The sequence below is a fragment of the Mercenaria mercenaria genome, chromosome 10, assembly GCF_021730395.1.
Source record: "Mercenaria mercenaria strain notata chromosome 10, MADL_Memer_1, whole genome shotgun sequence".
Taxonomy (NCBI): domain Eukaryota; kingdom Metazoa; phylum Mollusca; class Bivalvia; order Venerida; family Veneridae; genus Mercenaria; species Mercenaria mercenaria.
In genome coordinates, this window is record NC_069370.1 from 76,102,868 (window position 1) to 76,109,792 (window position 6,925).

General features: G+C 31.0%; 1 protein-coding gene across 1 annotated transcript in view; it reads right to left on the reverse strand.

Moving 5' to 3' along the window:
* Positions 1-6,327, reverse strand: part of LOC123561090 (protocadherin Fat 4-like) — a 143,449-nt gene extending 137,122 nt beyond the window's left edge. The window contains exon 1 of the mRNA XM_053517000.1: positions 6,150-6,327. The gene's annotated coding sequence lies outside the window, so the exon portion shown is untranslated. The remainder of the gene's footprint in view (positions 1-6,149) is intronic.
* Positions 6,328-6,925: the final 598 nt, after the last annotated feature.

Consider the following 6,925-nt stretch of genomic DNA (forward strand, 5'->3'; position numbering starts at 1 on the left):
TCCAGAGGGCAAAGGTTGACACATGGCCTAACCGTAAAGGTTATTGGCATCGAGGTACATAATGTATTTGCTGTCAAGTTTAGGATCATAATCTTTCATATATTTATTGTTTGCTTTACTGTATCTGTTTGAAATATAACTTATTCATCCTCTCAGTCCCTTTTCAATAAAAAGATACATATCAATATCAGTTATTAAATCTAACTTAATTCCAGTCATTTTTAACATTGCATCCCAAGCTAAACCAGGGCTACTGAAATAATGACAAGGATCTAATTTGTAGTACTCCAAACATAATTTTCTAAAATTTTCGAATACATCAGCTAAAAGTAATACGTCAGTTTTTAAATATAGATCATGATATTCTCCCATTGTTTTAATTTTAAATTTATTCCAGATATTTTTAGCATGTTCATATTCGTTGTCAGATATGTGTGTTTCATTTAAAATTGAATAAAAATCTTCTTTAGAAGGTAAGTTTGTTTCTTTGAATTTTTTAAATGAATCCATGTAATCATATGGATAAACACCTTTTGTTTTTAATAATTCTATGTAATCAAATTCTTGAGATAAGTATTTAAATTCTGGAATAATTTTTACTAGGTTATCCAATGATTGAGACATAAATTGGAATGAATCAATAAAGACCAAGTCAGAAATCATAAATGCCATATATCTTTCCATATTGTTAGGAATAACATTAATTTCTTTTTTAAATTTCCCTATTTGTTGCATAATAAAATGACCGTCATAACCTCTTAAATTATGAAAAATAACAGGAATTTTGCGTGTTAGTCTAAAATTAATATTACATTCTGAGTGAGCACTTCCTCTGAATTTTCCTGTTATATGACAATGGTCTCGAACAGGATTTTCATTTTCCTTATATTCTTTTTCACAGATATGACAAAACTTTTGTTTTTTTAAATTCACTTTCATCTTTTTTAGACATTCTCAAATCTTTGTTAAAATGTTCTTTAAATATTTCTTTACAATATTCCTCTTCCTCAAGCATTTTTTTCAATAAATTTATAAACTGCGTTAGGACCTCTATAAATCTGGGTTGGTTTAGTATAACTGTTATCATAACAACAAACAACTTTATAGCCGTAACCACAACCTATATGATTTTGATATGGTTCAGTAAATGAAGATTCAGTTGATGGTAAAGCAGTTAATACTTTTTTAGTTATTGATTCAAAATCAGCATAAATTACAAAAGATACTGCTAAACCTTTATGATAATTTTTAAATTGTACTTTACTTCCCTCTTTTGGCATTTTTACACCTTGGGTACCATTAATAGCTGAACAATTTGGTATGTGTTCATTTAATATTCTTTCTTGAGAAAAATGTTGCAGACAGCTTTTACAGAAGTGTTTTTTATTTGCATGTTTTGTTTTGTTAAACATTAATCTATTAAAGTCTTTTATCCAAACATAATGTTGGACTGGGGTCTCTGGTGATTTACAGTCGCCATTTATCTTATCTTTATTAATTAATAACATATCACAGTGTTCTTCGTATTGATATTTTGATATGTACAATGGATAAATTCCCGTAGGTTCTTCATATCCAAATATATTAAATGATATATCATTTAAAACTTCAATTTTAGGTATTTGATTTAATGTAACAGGAAATTTAATTCCAGTATAATCAAGATCGTTTATATGTTTTTTATATTTTGAAACTCTATGAGGGTTTTCTTTAACAGGAAATTTGTAAGCTAAATGACACCATCTAAAACATTCGTTATCATCATTCTTTATATTTATTAATCCTTTCATTGGATGTTGTAACGGTTTTGGTAATTCTAAATGACTTGAAGCAGCCAAAGGACTATACCTATATCTATTTATATAATGAGCATCAACTGACTCTATTCTCCAGCCGCTTCCTTCAGAAATCCAATTACCAATTCTATTTATTATTTCATCAAAAGCTTGATGTAAAGTTTTTTTTATTTCGTTTGTGTTAATATATCAACCATATCCTGCAAATTATCTAAATAAGTATAAGTATTATTTGCTGTAAAATATTTCCACATTATTCTTTTTAAAGTTCTATTTAATCTTTCAATTACTAAAGCTTTGCCTTCATTAAATGTATGATACATATTAATCTTATTTTTATTCAAAATGATTCAAACTTTTTATTATAAAATTCTTTTCCTTCATCCACCCATAAATTTATTGGTAATCGCCTTTTAAAATTTTTTTCAAATGCTTCTGTAACAGATTCTCCGGTTTTATTCTTTAATGGAATAACCCAAGCATATTTACTGAATATATCAATAACGGTTAACAAGTACTTTACTCCTTTATTGTATTTGAAAAAGCTTGCATGTCAACTAAATCAGCTGACCAAGTATCATCAATGTCATTAACTATTACCCTTCGTTTTTGAAATTTTCGTTTAATTGGTTTGTGTAATTCTTCTGCTAATTCATCACTCCCAATTTATTTCGGGGGTAGTAAAAGTTTGCTCTACCCCCTTTCCCGTTTTTTGATTTTTGTCCGAGACCAAGTTTGTATTTCGTTTTGATAGCTGGTTTTACAACTAAATGTTTTGCAATCTTTTCTCCAAATGTTTTTGATTTAGTTTAATTTAAATTGGAAAGCATTTGTTTGTCGCATGTACCCTTTTTTACACCACTGTCATAACAAAAGTCATGGTCCATACATACTGCATCCAGTTCGTTGACAGGAGGTCCGTTATCTAAAGGATTTCCTGGTCCACAATAGTTATATCCTGGGAGTAGTGTTAAACCTTTCTTAGGTAATAAAGGTAACATTGCTTTGTGAATATCTAAATTACCTGCGGTGATAGTACTTTTAACAAACTTTGATTTCATTTTTCCACAAGATGCGCAGGTAGCCATTAACATTCTTTTCCCATTTTTTGCCGTAACATAGTGAGGATTTATATTATCAGTAAATTTTCTTTCTTTCAAACAATATATTTTATTTTGTAAATTATATTATATGTGTTTAAATTTAACTTTAAAACTTTTTAGTCGGTTTTTACTGGGTTTAAAACCTGTGGTTTTTAAATTGTCCGGCATTGACCAGTCCTGACCAAGGGTCAAAAGGTCAAATGAGGTTATACTGTTTCAAAACCATCCTAATATTCACTACTCGTCTATTATCAAATCGTCATGGAGAACATTCACCTCTCCCGGGGATCGAACTCACGACACCGCGATCCTTACATCCGTGCCCTACTGATTGAGCTAAAAATACTTGTTTGTATATATGACAGTAAAGTGATTTTAACTATTCATATGATAATTTTATACATTTATATGATATTCATTTTCCGCTGTAGTCTTCTTCCTCAACCCCTATCATATTTTCTCTTTCGCACACGTTTCTCAAAAGGTGTACAATATGTAAATATTCTTTTTATAGTCAGTTTAAAGCTTAAATTCAAATTTTATTGCTGCATGTAATGCAAGAAATGCATTTGCAGTGTCATTTTATAATCATTTGCTCAACAATTTTTCTAACTCAACACCTGACTTTTGTTTTTATCTCTGCCAAATTTTAACAGATTTGAATGAAAATTGTACACACTGTTTAAAGACCAGTTCAATTAAATAGGCGATATCAATTGTGCGTACATTCGTTCAAAAAAGGTAGCCCCCCCCCACCCCCCACCACAACCACACCATATCTCCTAAATAAATGTCACAGAATGAATGCAACCTGGTGCTGGTCTGTATGCAGTAAGTACTGCCATCTGTGGGATTAATAAATTTTGTTATTAACGTGGTGTCATTAATGGCGTCACAAACCTATAAAAAATTAAAATGTTCATATTGAAAATATAGACTTTGCCATCGTATGCCAATTTTCATGTATTATTCTATATAATATTATATATATATTATATATATTTTCATCAGTTTTATTTACAAAATACTAAAGGGCGTTGAGACAAAATATTTAAACCAATTTAGATGGTATATGAAAATAAAACGAATGCACAGCGGCATAGTTTATTTGCAAATGCACTTATTTGACCTTTGATCACATTGTACTGTAATGAGGAACGCTAGAAGGCGACAGCCCCTTTTAAATTTCATGTTCAATCCTAAGGAACACTTTTTTTACTAATATCCGAGCATTAACAAAAAATGCCATCAGAAGTCACATTTGCTCAATATATTGGCAGACTATAGGATAAGATGCAGTTTGACGATACAGTCAAACCTGTGAACAAAGACCACACTTCGGAACAAGCAAAAGTGGTCTTTGTTCACAGGTGGTCTTTATTCGGTTGGAAGGGACACTTCTCAGTTAGCCAATTTTCACTGTGGCGGCCAAAATGCGTAAACGAACATTGTTGTTTGAAAGAAGCGGACGAGGAGTATCCAAGAAACATCCCGGCTAAGTTTAAGAAATTTCTATTAAACGGTTTCAGTGGAGATGTCATTTGAAAAAAAAGAAGAGAGCAACAGGCAGTCAATGATTACTCAGAACACTGTTCTTAGATATGCAAAATATTCAAGCAAACTAAAGGTTCTCGATCTCTAACATTCTGAGTATTCTTTTATCAGTCAATTTTACCCGGAACGTTCATTCAGAAAGTGATGCACAAAGCATATATGCAAATTATCATTTCTGAAATACTGACAACATAGCACTTTTTTTTTCATTTCTCTTGGTCTCATTTATACAGGAATTCGATTTCGAAATACCGCTGTTATTTGCGTCAGGGATTGTGATTGTCCTGAAAGTCGCAATGTTACTAATATACGTTTGGCCGTCAGGCTCTTACATATGACAAAAGGAATAAAATTGATAAATATAAATAAAGTGTTTTTCGCCATGTAAATACTGCCTCGGTGGAAAACAGCGTTCTCGATATAAATAACATTTCATACGTGCTTATGTATTCATTTCAAACGAAGCATCCTATGTCCCTTGTTATCTGAAACGGAAATCTTAACTAACATGAAATCAATATTACTATTATTTCAAAACATTAAAGAAAACGTCATGTTTATAAAAACTTTAACTTTGTTTATGTCGCGTCGCATGTTGCTTCAGAATTCGCAAATATTAATGCGCGCGGTACAACCTTTAAAATTGAAAAGGCAGGACAAATTGGAATTAAATATAGGAATGTGCCAGCATTGACTTTTTATTCATTATTTTTCTTTTTCCCCTCTTTATTTCTGTTTTGTTTCGTTTTGTCATAAGTCTTTTTTGTTTTCATAAATAAAATTGAATTTTAGAATATAGTCCATCAGTGTTGGCGTATTCAAGTATATAGGATGTTAAAGATCATGTAGTCACACTCCTATAAACAAATAGTATCATGTTGCATATAATACACATGGCTTTTTAAGATTAAGTTACTACGGAGATAACTGGGATTGGTGTGCTTCTTTAATCGCATGATTTAATGAAATGTAACCCAGCCATTAACACTCCAAGCCCGTCTTCAAAACTGAATATATGAGCATAAGGAAACTTATGCTAAATTACTCTAAAATATACTTTTCAATTAAAACTGATACTCCCGACATGGGCTGAGATACATAGCATAATGGTATCAGTTCTATAACCGCGGATGCTGGTGTGGTGCAACTAAGTTTGCTCAACAGTACATCTAATTCTTTTAAATTTCACAATATTTTATACGCAACTATTTCATTAAAATCTGAAAATCATGATAAATGCACGCTTTGATAATCTTTTCAGAAAAAGAATCTCAAAACTTAGTAAATAAGCACAGAACAAATGCCTATAAAAAGGTTATTATGTATTAAAGTGTTCTTTCTACCCTGGTTCTATTGGAAAGCCCCTATATCGAAAGGATTTGTAAAACAAAGTTTATTGTTAAAACCTAAAATCTCGTGGCTTCGGAATTATAGAAACCAGTATTTTTCACTAAAATTTCGCTAAAATCAAGTCTAATTTTAAACATTATTTGGTTTTGCCAATAATGATATTCACATTAAATTAGCAATGATGTACATCGTTTAAAAGTTAAATATTTAAATCCAAACAAGGAAAAGTAATGCGTAATATTAAAAAAAAATATAGACATCTAGTTATGTTTCCAAATAAGAGAAAATCTTTGACTACTAAAATGTAACGTGTCTGTGCCTAAATGTCTTAACAATGAAAGATTACCTTTGAAGTTTCACTTGTTACTAAAATCCATTTCCTTCCATTTCCAATGTCGGAACGAAAATGACATAATGGGACAATCATGCAGTGCATCCGTGCAGAACTTTATTCCCCGCCCTTCTCAGGTAACACGAAACAGGGTTGACATAACAATTAACGAGTACCGGATTGTTTTTAACATTTACGACGCTCGTTATGTATTGTCAACATACCTTGGGTTTATATCTCAATGAAAGAGCATTAAGCACAATAACATCTTATACAATAACCTACCAAGGGCTATAGGGAAGATTGTAAAATAAATAGAGGATATATTTCACCGAGTGAAAACTACAATGCAATATTTTCACGAGTGAAAATGTAAATTATGGTGTTCACGAGTGAAACATATTTTGTCTTTACACTGAAACAAACAAATTTCCTATTTATTTTATGTGCTTTTAATGGTTTTAACCAAATTATATCCAGTTTGTCCGCGCAACCTCACATAAATGACATCATGACATCATAATGTCGTGGCGTCAGGATATCTTTGTAGAACAAACTGTACATAAACAGTTCTATTCCGTTTCCTGATTTCGTTTACATTTTATTATGATGATAGAATGTATATATTTATAATCCTATTAGTATTCCACTTAATTTTTCTACAAATTCATGTTGGTGTAATATGGGTTTTAATCGTTTTATTGTACGAAATCGTGAATGTGTACAGACCCATGGCCGAAGCGAGCAATTTTACCGAGGCAAAAGCGCATTTATTTGAAGTTGTTTGGCAA